The sequence below is a fragment of the Opisthocomus hoazin genome, chromosome 1, assembly GCF_030867145.1.
Source record: "Opisthocomus hoazin isolate bOpiHoa1 chromosome 1, bOpiHoa1.hap1, whole genome shotgun sequence".
Classification (NCBI taxonomy): Eukaryota; Metazoa; Chordata; class Aves; order Opisthocomiformes; family Opisthocomidae; genus Opisthocomus; species Opisthocomus hoazin.
In genome coordinates this window covers 7613466-7634311 of record NC_134414.1, presented here as the reverse complement: position 1 = coordinate 7634311, position 20846 = coordinate 7613466, and the positions used below count along the sequence as shown (strand labels likewise).

The window sequence follows — 20846 nt, the reverse complement described above, 5'->3', positions numbered from 1 at the left end:
TTATACAGATAAGGCCATTTTTATTGGCAAATATTTTCCTTGGCACCAATTCAGCGTTTACTAATAGCTTAATAATTTTGGCAGACACACTAATGAAAAATGTTACTGAACCAGACCCAATTATATGTATAAAATGTAAACAGTTGTGTCTGCTGGGGATAACTGCAGTATGTTGTCAAGCCACGGCTGTACATTACATATGGTAGATTGTTCTAAATTTGTTTTTGACAAACGACCGTCTGATGAGGTTGTTTCAGGGCCACACAACTGAGGGAAGGACATTATCAGCAGAGCGTAACACCAGCATGATTTTTGTTTCAGCTCTCAGTCCAGCTTCCCAAAGTTTGGCAGCTCTGACATTAAGTCTTGAGCTGGTTTTCTGCTGTTCACTTTCAGTAGATCCTCCACGATATCCTCATGCTGAAGTTATAATGAGTTGATTCCTGAAAATTATTTCTTGTTCTCTATATTAGCGATCAGTGGAATAGCTTTTTAGGTTTTTCTTACTCTGGAAAAAGTTCTGTGGCATTGGCAGAACCTGAAGTTTTGTAGCGAAGTTTTGAAAGCACAACAAAGCCCTTTCTTACCTCCTTTATGCTCCCATTTTGCTTAGCTGAAGATACATATGCAGTTGAAGCTACCATTCAACCCTCGTAACTAAAAAGCAGCTCTGGAACTGGCTAAAAATGCTTTCAGGGAGAATTTGAGTTAAGCCTGAGCTGCAATTAAAGAATCACCATGCTGAAGGCGAGGGGGAGGGGGAGGGCATTGGAAAAAGGGGAAAAATAATGAAGCTTTTCAGAACATGGCAACGAGGAGACCCCTCCAGCCCAGCACCTGGTGAAACCATCGAGTATGCCCTCCCGCCAGCTTAAATTAGAGTAACGCTGCCACGCAGTAGGCTCCTGCTTAAAGCAGACAGGGAGGGAAATGTCTTAAAAAGAGCCTTTTCTGATGCATTCAGGTAGAAGAGTGTAAAGTAAATAACGAAGCCGAAGGGCAGTGCACAAGAGCGTGACTTTGCATTCCTTTCGCGCTTGCTGCCACGTCGGTGAAGGAGAGCACAGAAAATGAACTGCTGAGGGATGCAGAGTGCTCGGCTCCGGCTACCCTGAAAGCTGGCACCAGTGGGGAAAGGAAGAAACTTCCTTTCAACGGCACCAGCCGTTTGGAGCATAGCCCACCACCAGTCACTGCCGTTATCAGACTTTTCCAGAGAGCCTATAAACACGCACACTTCAGTAAATGGCATGTTGTAAATATGGGTGAGTAACGGCATTGCAGTGGAAAAGAAAACGGGCTATTATTTATCACCACCTTCCTACGATTTTCATATTCTCATAGAAGTAGGCAGTTATTAGGAGAGGTTATTGACAGGGCTTTGTCAAGCTTCATATGAATTAGCTTTATTTTAAATACAATCATAATACGTGGCTTTTCTGAAGTTACACTCTCTGTTGGTTATTGTGTTCTGAATCTTTATTACCATGGCCAAGAAATCAACCCCAAATCATGAGCACATAGGTCAGGCTGGGCAGTGATTGCAGCTGAAGAATAGGTCTCACAAGACTTTGTCCAAAGAGTGATGCAGAACTGCCTTGAATAATGCACAGTCTGCATGCAGACTTGGCATGTATCTCGGGAAATCCCTCTCAGGGGAATTTCAATCAGGAAGAAAGATCAAGTCCATGTGCAGTTGCCTTCTTGTCCTATAGAGAAATAAGAAATTTGCAGTGTAGTAGTTTATTCTTTTTTTTTTTTTTTTTTTTTTGGATGAAAGAAAGACTTTCTTAATGCTGAATAGTAACTTCTGGTGTATCTTCCTTACATGTTCATCAGTTATGGTTAGCACCATCCTGTGACCTGCATTGTTTCATCTATTTAATCCCAGGGGTGCAAAGATGCTGTTCCCACTTACTATAGAGAACTGCTCAAATGAGCAGGAGATAGAAAGTTATACATTGTGCCAAATCTCACTGATTACAGTATGAATTGCACTGGCTGGACCAGAGCTATGTGTAACTCTCAGCAGGGTGGGAGACAGGGAAGGGAAGAAGCTAGTATCACCTTAATCACTTTCAACTGCCACTTCAGCTATCAGTGATAAATGGATTTTATGTGGATAATCGTTGGACCCTTGACTAGATTGAGTCTGAATTTCTCTGTCACTCTTCTTTTTTCTTCTGATCTCTTCTGCCTTTGCAGAATGCGCTTCACATAAATACTAGCTGGTTTTCTTTAATTGCTTCTCATCAGTAGATAGAGAAGTCCTTCTCATGATTAAGTTCAGCCCTGTTGTCTTCACCTTCAAAGCTCTGTGCAACTTTTCAGCTTCCTTTTCCTTCAAAATTTATTCCTTTCATTTGTCTTTCCCTGCACAGTTTGTGTCTTTTTCCTATTTCCAACATTCATTTCCAGTACTGACTTACTCTAAATTTAGATCTCCTTTTCCATTGGGCAGACACCTTTTCTTCGCTGGCATTTACATGTGTTTATATGGAGCTATAGGTTCATGATGAGACATCAGTAACAGATCTCAAAAAGGCAAAAATACCCTCAATATTCTTAAATTGGGGAACTAGACTGCCATATTATGTTTTCCCAGGTAGCAACAATGCTGGAGCTTAGAAACTTTGAGCGAGTTGCTTTAACACCAGCATATAAATCAGAAATATTTCAATTTAACACATGGAAGGAATTAACATTATCTTTTAGTTTTAAATTGTTGAGTAGGATTAGCTGGAGGTTACTGGCTAGTTGTTTTAATATTAAAAATAATGTTTATCTATGTATAGGTAGGTATAAAATATACAGATTAAAATGGGGGGGAATCCAGTAGAGAAAAGCATTGGAAGTAATAAGTTTTACTCCTTACTGGACAGACAATCTAATTCATTTCTCTGAGCCTCATACATGATGCAGCAAACATTATACTACTTGTTATTTTCTGGCTAATGGAGGGAGAAAACTTGCATAATATACTAGCTTATAAACTGCATTTTTTTCCATCTCTACCATCACAGCAAATTCTGGTGGTTACAACCTGTTAGACCGAGCCAGTTAAACGGGGAACAGTGGCAAAGTCCATCAGGGATTTGCAAATCTGCGGGTGTGTCTGATTGCCCAGTGGCCTGATAGCACACTGCAAACAACAATAGACTGATCATCAGCAAGAATGATTGACAGTAAGGCTGAATCCTGTCCCTTTGAAGAAGCTAGAAGATATTGTTGGCTAGGCCTACAGCCGTAAGTGTCATTATCCTGTACTTACTATGCTGACTTTTATTTAAAAAGATCCTTAAAGATTTTTCATATAAGCTGCTCACATGTTGTTGACCTACCATTGTTTGGGGGTGAGCAGGTTTACAAACGAAAAATAAATAGTTAGAGACAGGAATTTTTACCAAACATTGGAAAAATTCTTTTTAACAGAAGAATGCTTATGGTTCTTTAAAGCTTAGAAAAACCAGACAAATTTAGTGAGACTTTAATCCTCATCTGGAGAACAAAAAAAACATCCAAGGAGCTGCATGCAACTGAGTTTGTATGAGAAAGATGGAGAGCTGATTCAGGAAAAAGAGATCTGCCAGTATCTTCACCCATCATACTCAAAAGTTAAGCTCTTGTAATTATAAACATTTAAAACTTGTCAAAGACTGACTTTAGCTGCCTATTTTATAAGGAAATTATTCATCTGCTGAAAGTTCCTGTTCCACTCTGAAAAAAAAGTGTCGACTCCGAGCATAACTCAAATGTAAACACACAATTTCTTGATGTGTAAATAGAGGAATCTGAATCTCACCCAAATACTCTGGAGATGAGGCACAGTCAGAAATTTTAAGTCATTCTCTGACACATCCATGACGGGAATTACACTTCAGAAATATTCTTACGTTAGTATTTGGTGACCTGCTGTCAGATCTGAGGTGTTCCCCAACATCCTGGCACAGGTTGCCCAGAGAGGCGGTTGATGCCCCATCCCTGGGAACATTCCAGGCCAGGTTGGACAGGGCTCTGAGCAACCTGATCCAGCTGAAGATGTCCCTGCTCACTGCAGGGGGGTTGGGCTAAATGGCCTTTAAAGGTGCCTTCCAACCGCAGCCCTTCTATGATTCTATGATCCTTTCATCCTCTTTCAGATTTTAGTGGGAAATAGGAGGCCTTAAGGAGCAACGTTGCTGCAGAGCTCCCTGCTGAAGTCGGTAGGAATTTTTACTAAAACCTTAGCAGATACGCATTACAGTTGCACCAGAGCCTGGTCGTGCTCAGCACTGCACAAACTGAAAGATACATATCTGGTCTTGAAGAATACATAATATAAATGGAAAAAGGTTTGGATTCAGACATGAAGGCTGTGCAAAGTTGTAGACAGTAGCACCCCAGGGAGAAAAGCAAGTCCTCTGGGCTCTCTGGAACAGCCTATCTTTAAGTTTGCACTGCATTGCTCATTAACTGGATTAACTGATTGACTGGAGATTTCATCTTTGGCAGAGCAGGCTGATGTGCCAGGGACACTGAGAATCTCCCAGATTCAGGGCTGGGAAAGAATTTTCCCGAGGTGATATTGGCAGGGATGACAAAGCTTTTCTGAAAAAGATGGGAGGTGGTCCTTTGAGGCATTTTCACAAGATATTTCCCGACCTTATAGGGGATTTACAACATTGGCCATGCCCTTTGTCTGCCCTCTTTTTTATCTGTGGCCCAGTGTAGATTTTACCTCTTGTGGTTGTAGGTACTGAAGGTCTTAGCATTGTTAGACTATCTGGAGGAGTGATTAATGGCTTCTGCTTGACATTTGCGAGTGGATGTTGTGTGGGCAAGGGCTTCGCGTTGTTACTGAATAACTCGGTGTTTGTGTTAGGAACCTTCCTGCCAAATCAGGCATCTTTGGGGTGGGGTTGCTGCATCTGATGTGGGCTACGCTGATCACTGGGGGAAAGACACATACATCACCTGAGTGCCTTAATTTAGGTGGGTCTTAGCATTTGATATAATTGCCTGTGATTGTAGGGACCTAGACATGAAAGCAGTCCTTTCTGCTGCCCAGGGTGATAATGATGACCTGTGAATGGTGCTGTAGCTCTTTTTACCCAGTTCTTTCTGCTTTTGCTAAAGAATAAAACAATAGAGTGTGGAGTTTCAGCTCTCTCATGAGTTTAACCAATTACTGTTTTCCTTCAAGCTATATAAATTGTGCGCTTTTAATATTTAGTTATCTCCAGACTGTTTACACTAATTTTCATTTATACAATGCATCTAGTAACAGAGGTAGAGTGCATTTCTTTCACTATTTCTCTTTTGAAGGAAAGCCTTGAGGGAAGCCCGCAGTTTTTGATCATGCTTCACTTTGATGTAAGCAAATGTTTAAGTTATGCTCTGGCAGAACGTCTGAGACTCCCATTCATGAATGATGCAGGATTTGTCCTCCTTCCTTGGCGGCTCTATTTATAGCCATGACTGTTTTTATTTTCCATGCAGTCATGAGAGAGGAGGTGAGAAGGAAGCAACTTCAAGTCCTTTGTCTAAGCACAGCTACATTTTTTCGCCTGTTTTACTGTATTTTGTATTCTTCCACACTGTGTTTCATCCATCTATCTACAGACCACACAACGGTCCTTTCCCAGTCCTGGGCTCCAGGGACCCAGATCTGTACTGCTCTCTACTCCACAGGATGATGTACTCTACAGTGATGTCGCTGCGAAGTGCTGCCAGAGGAAAACAATGCACCTATTTCTGTGTTCCCTTACGGCACATTTTTTCCCCTGACCTATGCGTTGCTGCTGGTTTTGCCAGTGTGTAAATCCAAAGCAGCCTACATCTGTACACAGCAAAGACCAGATCACAAGTTCTGTTTTTTTCCAGCATGTTTTTTTTGTGTTTGCTTTTGCCTTTTAGAGCTGCTTTTTATCCTGTTAGACAGCAACCCAAGGCTGTGTTTGGATCAGAACAGTCTGCAGTGTTAAGGGCTGGGATGCTGTGATAAGGTTCCGCAGGATGGTTGCAATGGACAGTCATTCTCCAGGGGAGGATGTGCAGCTCTCAGCTGCTGCAGGGTAGTAGGAAAAGAGGCAAGATTTCTCCCAAAGTGCACATCTTTGGTGGGTTCAGTGAACTGTTTTTCCAGCATTTGATGGTAAAACTTCCACTTAGCTCCCAAGGGGAATGAAAACTGCCTATCCCTGGCAGAAATCATAAAATATGTACTAGTACTAGTAGGGAATTAGCTCCAATGCACCTGGCTCTTTTGTCAAATGAAATCCCTGCTTTTCCATGGCTTTCTGTGATTCAAGATTGCTGTAAGTGTCCGCACTGAAGGTATATCGGACCCTGGGAGGTTGGGGTATGGCCAAGAGATATCTTTAGAAAGGGTGACATGTAATGACAAAAGGAGATAAAATGGGTTGTGCTCAGTTCACACTCTACAGTCAGTTCCCCTAATCAAGGCAGAAAGAGGTGGAGTTGGATACGTCCACAACACGGCTTTTTCTTCAGGATAAGAACAGTAGGAAGTAAACTCTGAACATAGATGGTGCTTTCAGGGGCACAATAGTAAGATCCAAGAAAATGTGGCAATTAGAGGCTTAATTAAAAACAAATGACTCAGAAATGTAAGTTGGAGAAGAACCCAACAATTAAGTTGTATGTAACAGAACAAAAGCTTTGCAAACCCTGCAGAGTTTGTTTTGCCAGGATGCTGTCCTTTTTCTCCAAAGGAGCTCTGCCTGATTCTGTGAGTGATCAGATCTGTGTTTGGAGTTTGTAGGTGAATTTGTAGGTGAATTTGTTTTCCAGCTCCTTTATATTTCACTGCTTCCCCTGCTTTTTGCTTTGGGAATCTGCATTCCACTAAGGCCAGAGTTCAGATCTTGTTCTGCGTCCAGGGAAACTGTTCCTGAGATGGATGGGAATTGGAAAGAGCCTCAGCATCTCACAAAGCTCTATGTCACATGGCCAATTCTAGAGAATCCTCAGTAGAGATCCAGCTGCTAAAAAGTTACTTTGCAGTCTCACATCTCGGGAGTTTGTTACACTAAAAAAAGCACATATTTTGTGAGCACATTACGTTCTAGCTCTCCACTTTGTTGGCTATGTTTTAGTACTCTGCATGGTAGTTTGAGGTTTGAAGTCTCTCAGCTATCATATTTCCAAATAAAAATTTCTGGCCCGACACTGCTTCTCAAACTTTTGGAGATCACCCTTCCTTAAAATGGAACAGTTTAAATGCTGTTATAACTTTTGAGACTGACTTCTGACCCAAACCTCTCTCAATTGTTTTCCTATTTTTTTTTCCTTTTTCCCTTTCTTCTTGTGCTGTTCTTCAAACTTGGGAAAGTTCTTGTCCACAGCATTATTGTTACTTTGACATAGTTTAAACAGACTATTGCCCCACAAGTGAGTAGCAGTTATAGTGACATTTGTATAACATGCACTATTAAATATTGGCAAATACAGCTTTTTACCTGTACTTGTTTGCTATTGACTTGCCCAAGGTCAAGCATCAGGGTAGTGGTAGAGAGTAATAGGTCACCTACTTGGGACCCAGTGTCTTTGAAACCCTTCCTCAAAGCTCTGGCTGACAAGCCAAGTCACGTAATGAAAGAATATATAAAAGCACAGAAAGCACAGAGTAAGTGTAGGGTCAAGGAAAGATTTGAATAGGACCTTCTTCAGGAAGAACTGATGACAGACACCTGCTGTAGGGAAAGAATAGAGAAAGGCCTTAAGAAGGACCAAGAAGCAGATCTTGAGTTTCAGAAGAGGGGCTGTTACTTTACTGAAGACTGGTGTTGGGGCTTCTTTATGTAATGAAATACCACAAAGAAGTTATTGCATTTCTACTACTACAAGAACTGCTATTTAAAATACCTTACAGTGAGCCAGCCCAATGGACGACACAAAGATCAGACCTTCATTTCCACTTCCTTCTTCTTTTCTTTTCCCAAAGGCTATACTCATGAGTGCTCATCAAGAAATAATAGAGATCAGAAGGCTAAAAGACAGAGGCTTCCCAGCAAGCACAGTAGTGCCTTTGAGCCTTGGCCACCTCTGAGATTTGTCTCACCACGTTGCAGCTCTGCGAGTCAACTGCTGTGTTTTCCCTCCCCTCTCCTTCGTAATACAATAAAATACAATAAAAAAAACAGGGAAGAGAAGAAACCATGTGGGGAGAGAAGGAGGGAGAACATTATGTGGGCACTAGAGACATCAAGGCTATGTATGTCTGTGAAACACAGTTCTCTAAGCCTCGCAATTGTAGCTGCAGCACCATGAGTGTACTCAACAGGGTTCTACTCGAGTTTCAGTTAATATAATTTTAGAAGCACTTTAAAGTGCTGAAACCCATTGGAAATAAATCTGAAGTAACCCAGTGGACTGATTTTTCTTCCACCAGCTTCCACTTAAAAAAATATATACACAAACATCCTATAACAGGGGACTAGATCCTGTTTCCATTTCCACTGGTGGAATGAATGCCACGTGACCCTACCAGTAAATAGCACTAAAATATTCAGGAGTGTCACTCAGAGAACTAGACAGCAAAAAACTTTATTGGTTTTATTTTTTCTGATACACGTTTGGATTTTTTGACTCACTGTTTCATTGCAGTAAAATGCAATGATGACAGCAACATGAATACCAAATGAAATTATTTACATTCACAACCTTCCTAAAGCAGCAAAATATAATCGTTTAAAAACAGGAGTAATTAAAATATGAATGAGGCTACTTGATGTACTTTGTTTTTCATGTATATTCCTTAAGTAACCACCGATCCTCTAATCCTTCTGTTCACTTCCATGTCTCGGCAATAATACTTGGTGGTAGTTCAATATGGAAGTGTGATGATACTTCGCTAATGTTTTGAAGAAGGCACACAGAGTTTGGGATTATTGTATCAAATTTTGCAAGACTCATGTAACATGTCTGCTTATCTTTCATTTATTTCACATTAGCTGAACAAATTACCACTCTCTACAGTTTAATCAGCTGCTGTGGATCACACTATCAAGCCGAAAATAAACGAGGGTGGATTAATGAAATTGTCAAGGAATATGTCCAAACACTCAGCTGGTGATTTCTTTTTTCAGTGTTTTTCCTTCTATATTGTTGAAAGAGCAGTGCTGTATTATTGAACTTCTATTGTAAAATACTATCGACCGTTTTTTACAACTTTCACTCTCCTGTGCTCATTTACTTTTGTAAAGTGGTGTAAAAATCTATCAGCTAGGAATGGTAGGCAATGGCTTTCCATTTGCATTTGTTGTCACCAGCTGCATGGCTTTGCTTTCCTCCCTGCTGTCTCTGCTCTGGGACAGCTCCTTTCCAGCCTTTCCCAATGACTTGGAGACATCTCAAATATGTAATGAGACTAGCTGGATCATCAGATTGGCCTTTGTTGTCATCTCTTTTTACTAGTTTAGAGGGCAATATCTCTTACATCCTTCTTTTCTTCAAATGCTCTCCAGGTCTTCTCAGTAGCATGTGAGTGATCTTCTCAAGTGGTGTCTTTAATGGTTTCAACAAATCTGCTCATGCAAAATTTCCATGCCACATTTAGATTTTGCATGCACAGCTTGCTTTCCACATGCAAACTCCATCTACAGGCAAGAGTGGAGGATCGGTTGCCATCACTACTTAACTGGAAATGATCATGAATCGTTTCGGTGGCTAGTTTGCATCTGAGGAATTGTGTCTTCAATTCATGTGGCAGAGGCCAATAGATTGGATGCTGAACTGGGCTTGTCTATGACAGTCTCCAGTCTACCGTGAGAGCTTTAATGTTGTTACAGAACCAGTTTGAATACTGGAATACTGGATTCTGCGTTCTTATCCAGAAGACACAAGATAAAGTCATGGTCATTTAAAATATGACCTCATCATAAAGCAACAAGTTACCGGATATGAACAATTGATTGCACTCCATTTTGGTGTGGCATATCTTATGAAGGCATGAATCAGAGTATGAGACGTGATTTTCAGCTGTATCCATCTCACTCACACCAATCAGTGGAAAGCTTTTCAGTGCAGATGCAGTCCAGAGATGCCTAGAGATGAAACACTTCAAAAAATAGAGGGTAAAAATGAAAAATTTTAATTTTCTTGTAAATATTTCAGCAGATTAGGTTGTGGTCATCTGGATAACTTGTCTCAGAGGTGGGTTTATTTAAAAGAAAGTATTCGTAGCTGTGCAACACCAAAATCCATGCGAAGATGGAGTCCACAGAGTACCAGCAGAAGTATAAAACTGCCTTCTCTTTTCCTAGTCAAAGATTATAAAAAATACATATTAACAACCAAGAGTACCAGGAGTAAATGTCTTCTCTTGCTAGGCTGAGAATAGAGTTACAACACATTTACACTTCCATAAATGAGATAAAATTTGGCCCTTCTTAACTAATCCTGGGTCAGAGTGAGGCTTCACGGTTCTTTACTCTGGAAAGTTTGAAAGAACTTCAAAGAACGTGCTTTAATTGACAAGTGTATTCATTGCCAGAGACAGGTATAACATGAAAAGGGGATTAACACCTAGCTGTGCTCTAGAGGAAATTTAAGGCACAGACATACTATAGATCAGATAAAGTCTGCATTAATGCTCAGGAATGTAAAATTTCATTGTCTTCACTAATGCTGAGCAACGCACACCTGCCAATTAAAAGTCTCTCCATTCTGGTGTCCTCTCTGCAGTGGTAGGTCTGTTTGCCCCAACTCACTGTTGCTAGTGAATTACTGCAGTTATAGCTGCACATCTTCATAGTCAGCAAAGTATTGGCTTCCTCCCTGAGGGTACTACAAAGCTGGAACAAACGGACAGTTTCCAGATCTCCAAAGAATATGCCTCACAAAAGCAAGAACACTGGGATATTTTGAAGCTTAGTGGTGTTACTTGGTGGCTCTGATTCTTCTCTCTGTCAAAGCTGCTATGAGAAGCATTCTCCTGACTTCAGTCAAGCTATCATCTCCACTGCCCTCCTGGGCCACCTTCCAACAGCTGTTGTGATAAGTTAAGGATTATTTAGGGCCCATTACAAACTGCTGGGAATTGCCATTGTGTAAGGAATCTAGCCCACGCTCCATACAAATAACAAGCAGATGTTAAAGGGGGGAGGAGGCTTGCACAGAAGTTCTGCAGCTCCAGAGGTTTTCCTTACAGAAGATCAATCCTTCGAATGCCAAGACTAAGAATTCAGGCTTTCTTTCAGCTAAAGAATTGCATTCTGGTTGTACAGAGGACACCACAGCATTGTGATAGGGGTATGGATCTCCTTTAAATGGAGAGAGCTTGCTTTCTTTTTCCCTTACAATACTGAGTGGTGGTGAAGTGGTGAGGATCTTGGCCCACATCTGCCTGGTTTGGAGAACTGAGAAACAGAGACAAGTTTTGCAATCTTTGATAGAGATTCATCTGCCTCCACTGTGAATTTTCCACTACAGTAAACCTAAGAAGTGGAAGAGAATCCCAATCCAACATAAGGTTGCTCATGTATATACAGCGCTGTACTCCCACAGCACTTTTAGATGTTAGAATTTTTTTTTTTTTTAATACTATGGCCTTAAGGGATCTGATCATTAGGAAAATATTTCATTATATTAATCAGAAAATTCCTTTTTAATCAAAACTTCTTCTGAATTAAATAGTAACATTCATATCCATTCCTTTTTTTGCCTTGATGCTTGAATCCTTTGGATTCCTGTGGATTTTTATAACTCCTTTGTCTCTACTGCTTGTCAATCTGCACGCATTTATTGCAGATGTTTAATAGATCAGTTCTTCTTACCCATTCCCTTTATGCGTTCCTCCACAACCACCCTCTTCAGTATATTGATATATTTTTGGCAGTCACCTAGGGATATATAACACACTCTGAGCCTGCTTGTAGCAGAGTCATGTAGAGAGAGACACACATTTTCCTGCTGTAGGAGGTATTAATGAAACTGTAAAGAGTTAGTGATGCCACCAGGTCTATGAATTGAATAGGACACTCTGTGTTCCCCATCTGCCCTCTCAGGAACATCTTGAATCAAACGTAGGAAGCAACACCACCACTGTTACAACTCCTCATGTCCTGTAGCTTGACTGTGATGTAGGACTGTAATACAGGGAATAAACCCCACCACAGTTTATTTTTAAAATGCTGTGGAGCAGCAGAGCAGCTGGGACATCTGCTGAAAACAAAGAGACCTTGGTGTACTCTCCCCTTCAACCTGAAGGGACTAAACCTCACATTTCTCATAACAGAAGTGATACCCAGCAACAAAACGTAGTGCAGGAAGTGCGGAGGTGTGATTGTCTTTGGGAGAGAGAAAGACAGGGAAAAATAGTTAATGGAGAAAAAGAATAACCACGACCTGTGTTCTGCACTATGGAAGCACATATTCAGGAATGAGCAGTCCTTGGTTCTGGTCTGCTTTTAAGATTACCTCCTCTTTTACAGGTATGAAAGGTAAAAGCAGAATTTCAGGCAGCCTTTTGCAGGTATTGGACTACAGAGAGATAATGAAACCATTCTAATTTTATTAGTAATAGGGCCTGGATTTACATGCCCTGCACTGGGATCACTGGGACTCCATTGAACTGGATTAGGTCACCTTCTACTGATCTGGGACAAGGCAACAAACATTTCTGGATGGATTAAGCCAACTTCCCCTGACTTTTGAGCTTATAATATGCCATGACAAGCTCGGAAAGTCTCCTTCACCTGTTTATTCACAAAACAAGTTCTGGAATATGTGCACCCTCCTCCCCACCTTAATCTAACAGATAAAAAATAAGTTTTGTCGCTGCTGTTGTTGTTCCAAGGCAATAAGAAAACATCTGTAATATCTCTGTTATAATTAAGATATGAACATTACATTAGTACCCCGCTATCAATCTTTGACATGCGTTTCAGTGACTCAGGTCATAATGTAAGGGAAGTTTGAAGAACACCACATTGCAGCAGGCATAGATGGATTATCTTCACTGCACAGTCTTTTCCAGGCTCTTCTTCAATGTCCTATTTCTTATCTCCATCAATGACTCGCAAAGCAGTGACACAAACAGCATGGGCTACATGGACCTTCTACTCCACACAAATCCCCCTGTTTCATGGCCAGCATCCCCAGCCAAGCGTGACAAAATGCATCTGACCCATTTATCAGCCAGCTCATAAGTGGTTATCAGGGCTTGCCAGCCTCAAGCTGCTTGAGCCTTAAAGAAACAAATGCTCCTGATACACATCTCGCAATTCTGTTGTGTATTTCTTCCACCACGCCAGTCTCTTCCTTGGTTTCAGCAACATTTATTCCCTCTTACAGCTCCAACAATGAATTTTTCTGAAATTTGCATTTCAGATCCTGGAGCACACCCAGTTTTTTTAAGCTCCTACGTACCTTGAAGTCCTCTTTGCTCCTTTCATTGTTCTGGAGGGTGACTCTCCTGATTCGGGAAGGTAAACTCCATGGTCACTATAAATAGTCCACAGTCATTGAAGATTTCTCCTTCTCTTCACTCGGTTAGTGTGTGTCTTACTATCTTTCTGTGCCTGCCAAAGGAGCAGGCTCTTTCAGACTCTGCATAAACTGCTCTCCTTTGATGATATGAAATGTTTCCTGCTGAGGTTTGGGCCCTACAGGCAGGACCTTCAGACATTTTCCTGGGACCACAACGTCTGATCTTCTCCCCAAGAAAACTAGGGAACATGACCACACCTGGAGGATCCCCACAACCAAATGACTGTGTGCAGGTGCCTCCCAGAGACAAGGTTTGTCTTCAGATGGTCCTTAGAGCTAATCCAGTCTGAAACCGAAGCAGTTATTTCACTCTGTTAATCAGGCTGCTTCCAATTTAGGAAGTTGCCTGGTCCTATGCTGTCAAACTGGTGTCTTTCTAGACAGGAAAAACATATATTTGACACTTGCTGTCTGGAGTCTACATATTAAATGAGGCCTTAAAAGCAATACAGATTAAAAAAAGTCCAAGTATCCAGCTCTGTTTTATTTAAAAGACAGAGAAAGAAAATATCTTAATAGTCAAATTTAAAAGGAGCATGTGAATAATGCTTCCCCTCCAGAGGCAGAAAAGCATAAACACCTCAATGTTGAGACTAACTTAACTGCAAGACTTAGACCAGGAATCAGAAGATCTCCATTCAGTTCCTGGTTCTACTGCCAGCTGAAGCATGAAGTCATTCACCACATGGGTTTGTCCCTTCATTTTCTCCATCTATGCCTCTGCTTCCCCAGCTGTAACTGGAGCTCTGCTTTCCAGCACACCATCTGTGGTATCTTCATCAAGTTCTTTACTGAGCAGACATTTTTATTTATACTGTGGACAAGGAAATTTCTGTTACTGATGAGTGCAGAATTCTTTAATTATTCTACTTTTCTGTTTACCTTAGTGTGATATCCGTATCTGAGAAACACAAAATTGATAAAAACAAACAGAACCTCAGAAGTAGAAAGGGGCTTAGCTAGAAAACAAGCTAGTCCTTTTTATGTTGACAGACAGGCAGGAGCACGGGGCGTTGCTAGGAATAGCACTGCTTAGCTGCCTGCTCTTTGGCCAGGGCCAGAGCATTTGACCTCCCTTGCCCACACTTTCTATCATCTTGTGATTCATGATTAATTTACTTGATGGATGGCACTTTATGGATGTCAAGCAAAGTCACAGCCCTGGCCTTCTGGGAGAGCCCACCTCTATGTCAAGCATCCTGAAGATAAACAGCAGCATAAATACTGTTGAGGTAGATAGCCTTGATCCTGTTAGGTCTCTGTTAAGTGTTTTTTCATAGAAAAATGTACAGAGAACCCAGGCATTCGTGCATTCATTGGTATGTCCCTCCACTACTGGCTTATTCAGCTTCCATTCAAAAAGGACAGTTATGGGTAATGTACATAAGATAATGTTGGGAATTTGGCTTGGAGACAGGCTTTCAGAATCAGGCCACCAAACTGCTCTGAACAATCATGGCTCTGCGCTTCTGTCCTGCAGCTCTGAGTGAAAGTTTTTGTTTGGTTTTTGTTTTGTTTTTCTTCTGAGAAGTTTCTTCTACCCATGCCTTGCAAATGTTGGCGAAAAGGCCACTTATGCAGATATGGCAGGATTAAAGTGCTCTGTCTCCTGGTGGATTCCACGTGCACATGGGCTTCAAAATCAGTTGTTCATAATACACCTTATTAAGGTGAAAACTTGAGGCTGAAGCTAGAGAGGGGAGAAGGGAGAGAGAGAGAGAGAAGACATCTGTTTCAGTACGTAACAAAATCATAGCTCCATGTAGGCATGGGATCAAGGGATGCTTTTAAAATATTAACAACATTGCAAAACAATCCCTAGGGGTGCTTTAGGAATATTTGATTTGATGACAATGTGATTCCAATTCACTCTTTGCCAAGAGCTGGGAGAGATAGCATTCACATCTGGCAATCCCCCCAAATGGCATGTTTCTTTCTTAAACACCCCTTCATTATTGTTCGCATTGTTTGTCGATTTGCAGGGCTTCATGTAATAGCTTGAAATCAGAGATTAGAGTGGGGAGGGCAACCTGGCAACATTTCCTCTCTGGCTGGTATTGCCTTCACTCCTAGACAACCGTCTCTAAATGATATCTGTTCCATCAACGGACTGCTAATGAAAGATCAGTTCCATTTCATTTGCTCTTTCTACCCTTAAAAAAAAAAAAAGGAAGAAAAAAAAATAAATTGAATGCTGAGAAAAATTACACTGCTTAACAATCTTGAAAGGAAAGGGAAGGAGCAGGGATTTCCTTAAAAAACAAAGCCAAGGTCCCAATTATTGCTGTTTTCAAGCCTGCCAGCTGTGAGACTACCACCACCTAGCTCTTCCAAGGTCTCTGCAATGTACATAAGGCAATGATAGCGTGGCTTAAAGAGCAGGTTACCACACTGATTTCATGGCTTGCATAATTAACTTACAATCAAAACAAGGAGCACATTTTCTTTTACAAAAGAATACAATGGCTACTGTAAATATGGAGGTCCCTATTTCCTTACAATTTGGCCAGCTGCAGTTTTCACTCTGTTTATGCTAGTAAACTAAGCAACACCAGGGATCTATTGTTTATATTGTTAAATAACAGCGAGGCAACAATTAATAGGGGTTCCTGGCAATGTTTTGACCCGGGCCAAAAAATTTGGAACATGGTTCAGGCATCAGAATAGGCTAGGGACCAGTCTCAAAAGGCAGAAGGCTGTAGCCACCCTGTTTTGGAGACTAGGAGAGTCTATTATATAGATCAAGGCTTCTACATGCCAGTTGGCCTCAGTACCAGGGAACAGTCCCAGACTATTATTTACTGTAAAAAAATATTTAATTTACTAGTAGATATCTCCTTTGTGTCTCCGATTTCAGCTGAGCTGTTCCCAGACTAGATTAGTGAAAAATCTGGTTGAGAACCAATATATTATCAGTATTCCTGTTTAGTAATAAACGTAACCATCAAAGCCATTTACAGCTTTTGTTGCTGTTTCCCTGTTTGTCTGTTTATTTGGTTGGTTTTAAAAAAAGTTTAAATATATTTGCTTCCAAACTTATAAATTACTAAGGCCTTTTCTTATGTCATAGTGAAATGCTTTAATTTCAGCCTTAGCCTTTACAAAACCCTGGGCCAACTGGAAAGCTGCTAGACTTCTCTTCCCAGTTTATAAAATGCAAGGGTAGGCCAGTAAAGAGTTGGGAGCTGTCGGCTGAAGACGGGACATAGAAAGGCTAGCTACTAATATTGAAATAATTAATATACTACTTAAGCACTCTCCTGGAGTGTTTCTTCCTCTGCAGTCCTATAGAAGAAAGCGATGGCCTGACCCTGAGCCAAAGACCGGGATCCCAGCCGTTGCCTCTGCGCCTTTCCCCATCGCATTTACCTTGTTTCCAAAACCCTGGAGTCAGATAAGTGGTTTACACCTTCTCTCCTCCTTCCCCCATGAAACAGCTGCCCACTCTGACACAGATCAGCTAATTTGAGCTGAAAAGCGTGAAGTAAGGAAGCCAGAGGCATGTTCGCCTTAGGCCAGGATCTTGACGGTGTCTGCCTGTGATCCTAACGCCCCTTCCCGGCACATTTATGCAGAGCCCTCCCATTGAGAACATTTTTGCACAACAGCATAAAATCAGGGGCTTAAAATATTACCAAGCCGAGGTCTCTGCCTGCTTTCCCGCCATTGCTGCAGCAGAGATGATAGAAGGGAAGCTGGAAGGAGGCTCACTTCTGCCATCCTTGTGCCAACACAGCTTATGCAGGGTTAATAAATTGAATTATAATGCTAGGCTTTACACTAATGAGACTCCAGGGTAGGCACATCTATTTTTTCTGCTGCTCTTATAGGACCATTAACCTCTAGAGGAAAGGGTGATGTGGAAACCTGGGCCTGGAGGGAAATACTCCATGTTTCTGCAAGTCTGGCCAGATCATCTCTGTCACACCCCTGGTTTCTGCTTTTGCCATTGATGCCACCACGGGCTTTCAGAGCTGCAGCTGACAGGCTCTCAGCAGGACAAGATGACCACTTGGTGCAACTTCTGGCACTTTATTTACTGGCTGAGGAGGTCCCAGAGCAGCCACTGACTGCTGCTGTCAAAATGGGCTGGGGAGAAGAGCAGAGCCTCTAGACCATGGACTGCCACCACGAATTGTGCCTTTCCAAAATCATTTCACCCCCGTGGCTTCTGCATGTTCCCCCTCCCCTCCTCCTCAGAGGCAACTACTTAGGAGACAATCCTCTCCAAATCTACGCCATGGAGACCTCTGCTTGTTTCCATTAAGCATATAATTACACGGAGAATGTTGTTTGACTCATTGGCTTCAGTCCAAACCAATGCACAGACACTAAACAATGCCAGGGTAGGAGGTAAAACACATGTGAATAAGATTTCCATTTACAGCTCCTTGCTTTGATGCCATACTCGTCCCCTGTTACACACCTCCTTCCCTGAATTATAATTTGCAGCCTAACGCAAGCTCAGCTCAGCTGAAAAAGATCAGCTACAGGCTTCTCCTTCACATTCCTGGGTGAGCTGATGTGAGAGGGAGGCAGAAAGATGCTTAAAATCCTCCAGTCTAGCTAAAATCTTCACACCCTCTCCATCCAGATGTTGCAGCTTCTGGGGATGAGGAGCAGATGGGAGCAATCCTGACCAGGACAGCAGGGTGACAGGGATGTGGGACCTGACTTTACCTATACACAGCACTATTGTCTTTCATAAATCCTCCCTCAGCCCGTAGCTTTGGTCAGCAGCAGATCCGGACTGCCCTAAACCCAGTCTCACCATGCAGCAGTGAACCAGACTGGATGCCCGGTCTGCAAAAATGCAATTAATTTATTTTCATTTCTTTCACAATTCTATAGCAGATGTATGACACACAGATGCTTGTATTATCTCAAGTAAGGAGATACACATGGGTAAAAATGACGAGCCAGGGTGACATAGTCTTTGCTTAAATTTTTGTTCCATGCAGACATTTCTCTGCCTCAGAAGACTGCGAGTTGCACAAACCTTGTGGTGCCCAGTGCCACTCAAATGCAGTCACTGAAAAAGCAAGCAAAATTCAGTTTCCCATCACAGGGAAAATGGGGAAAACACATTTGAGAGAGGGAGGTCATAGAGATGGAGGAAAACAATCTGTTAATTAGAGTCATCCCCAGACTAGGGCCAAATCAACAACCTATTGATTTGGCGTTTTATAAGATTGCCATCACCAGACTATCTAACTGTCTCAACATTGTCCCTTGACAGAGGAAATAACTGAGCACTCTTTAGTTTATGTCACAGCACCATGTCCCCTGTACATCTGGGACCAAGAGGCTGAAGATACTGAACCCCCTCAGATGAGGGAAGAAGCCAAGGAGCATGGGTCAGCCTCTGCATTTCCCTAAGAGCAAAACAGATTTTTCAAAGAATCACATATTCCCTCTTCTTTAGCTTTTAATCAGTTTGTGGGGTGCATCTGCCAGAAGCAGGACTTTGAGTGCGTGCTTGCACAGAGGGGCAAGGGCTGTAGTTACACATCCACATACTTCAAAAAAGCTGCAAAGACATCCCAGCCATTGGCATCGGCAGGACTGAAATATTTTCATCTGCTTTCGGGATGCACTAATTGCCATCGTGTGGGCTGCAAAGCTTCTGTGCGTGTTCCCCACCTTTAGCATCATTGTGGTTGTTTGCCTTCAGCCTGCTGTGCCTTTCAAGGATGGGGAGAGGTGTTTTCCCTTTCATTTCCCTTCCCATTAATACAGTTGTATTTTGTGAGGTATTTGTTTACACGAGTCTTCTCCATTCATTCCTCTCAGGGGAGCCATTAATTTATCTGCTTTGCTTTCCGTCAACAGGAGTTGACAGAGGGAGTTATGGGTTAACTACTCTGTTTAAAGCCAGTGGCAGGTGCTGGTATCACTCAAGCTAAATGAAAATATAAATATCTCTTTACCTACCCAAGAACTGAGCTTACAAGCAGAGGCCCCGGTGTTTAGGTTCAACCTATTTATAAGCCTAATGACCCAACGTGGCACTGAACGTGTTTAGTGACAGCTTGAATGCGAGGTTGCCCCGGACCCTACCTACATATAATTACAGAATGAAAATTTCAAAAATGCTTTAATTATAGTAGGCATTATGCTTATATTGCCAGCAAGGAGCCTAATTTTGGAGAAATACCTGCTTCATCAAACCCAGGCCCCCTTGAAGGTCGTTGGCAGGATCACTGAAAATTGGAGGCTTCCAAGGTCACAGGCTACATCTGAAAAAATTGCCAATGTGCTTCCTTACATGTTTCTTCATAGGTTCATTTTTGGCTCACTCCGGGAAGGAGATATCCAAAAGACTCCAATTTCTTAATTTTATTTCTTTTCATCCTCAGCACTGACACTTTGGTACGCTGAAATATGATGCAGTGGAGCCCGTACCATAAATGTGAATGTTAAAAGGTTTTCTACAGGGAGCTGAGCTTAAAATGCCCCATTTTACTCCCCAAGTGAAATGAATGGAAAATACTTCCATGTAATTTAATGGGCTTTGGACAAGATGTGCAGAAGCCATTGCTGGTGTAAAAGCCAACGCCAGTCAGGAGATGACACAAATTCACTCCTCAGCAGTCAGAAATAAAGGTAGAAAAAAGTGTTTTGATTTCCTTAAAATACAGTTTGCATGCAGCTTGATTGACAAAAAAAAAAGCCCCAAGGCAGTAGATTGTTTTTTTCTTTTTTAGCATTCATTTTTCCAATATGGGATACCAATAACTGCTACTGAAATAAAAGGGAAGAAAAAGAGGAAGAAAATACTGACTGCATTTGACTGTTTTGCTTTCAACAGTTTTCAAATATTCTTGAAAACACAGTGGTAAAGGCGTGGCAGAGACAATAAAGCATTAACATAAATTCCAATTACAGACACAGAAATGTTGGTCTGTATGCAAGGAGAAACGGATGAGGTGTGGACATGAAGCAGAGGGGTATCAGCGAGGCAGCTTCCACAAAGCAGCAACAGATCTCTTGGCAGGCATGGAGTGATATTATCTCTCAAGAGTTACAAAATGTACATCTGATCATGGGTGGTAGGGGCTAGAGCTGGAAAAGATGTATTAGAAGGGTCATTAAAAGCCTTCTGTTCCATTGCTTGAAAACTGGATAGAAATACAGATTTTTTAGATCAGGCGAGATATCGCATGCCATGACCTAAAATGGATATGGTTCCACCTTGCAGTTTAGACGGTGGAAAAGAGTTTCCCAGTCTGTCCTCCTTCCCGTCCCAGTGTATTGCCCTCCTCCCTGAACCAGTGGAACTGCTCGTGAAACCACCCTGTAAAACCAAATTGCTTTTAATCTAGCCCAATTAAAGTTTGGATAGGTTAAAAAAA

The 20846-nt window shown here is 41.7% G+C and overlaps 1 protein-coding gene across 16 annotated transcripts in view; it reads left to right on the top strand.

The window, feature by feature from the left end:
• Positions 1–20846, top strand: part of TENM4 (teneurin transmembrane protein 4) — a 648250-nt gene that overhangs the window by 242061 nt on the left and 385343 nt on the right. The gene's annotated exons all lie outside the window — the stretch shown is intronic.